Here is a 637-nt window from a genome sequence, read left to right on the forward strand (position 1 = left end):
AGGGGAACTAATTAGTTTAATTATCAAAACAGCTAATTAAAATTACACAGTTGCCTAATTAGTTCTTTGCGTTTTTTCCCTGGTTTAATTGACAGGATGGAGTTAAATAGGTAACTGGTCTCAAAGAGGGAAAGGGAAAAAACCAGGAATAGCTTCTGCTGAATATTTTAGCTGATGTTATCTCATTCATGTGGCAGACCAGTAACAGGAAAATAAATGACTCCCATCCTTTTGGTAAGCAACTCCAAATTTTCCAGACATAAATCTGCCCTCGGAGTAAGCTATCTGAAGAGATTTTCATGAAGTTAAAGGGCTGGGACGTCTTGACGCCTCCAAAAGGTCAGGGCGAACACATATTTTGGAGGAGGACAGCATGTGGTTTTTCTTCAGGAAGTTAATTTTTCACTTAGTTTAATTTACACTGTACTGTATGTGTGGTTCCGTAATCACTGCCAAGGGACGTGTAAAAATGGCTTAGATAGCAGAGTCGCTTCCGAGCCTGACAGTGCTGAAACGTAGTGTGCGCTGGTGGCACTGAATCGAGATGCAAATCAGGTGCCATTCTACAAGATCTGAAGACTTTCTTAAGCTAAATTCTTAATGCTGAGAAATGAGACTAAGAATAGTAATAAAATAA

Source organism: Hylobates moloch, unplaced genomic scaffold (assembly GCF_009828535.3).
Source record: "Hylobates moloch isolate HMO894 unplaced genomic scaffold, HMol_V3 SCAFFOLD_8, whole genome shotgun sequence".
NCBI lineage: Eukaryota > Metazoa > Chordata > Mammalia > Primates > Hylobatidae > Hylobates > Hylobates moloch.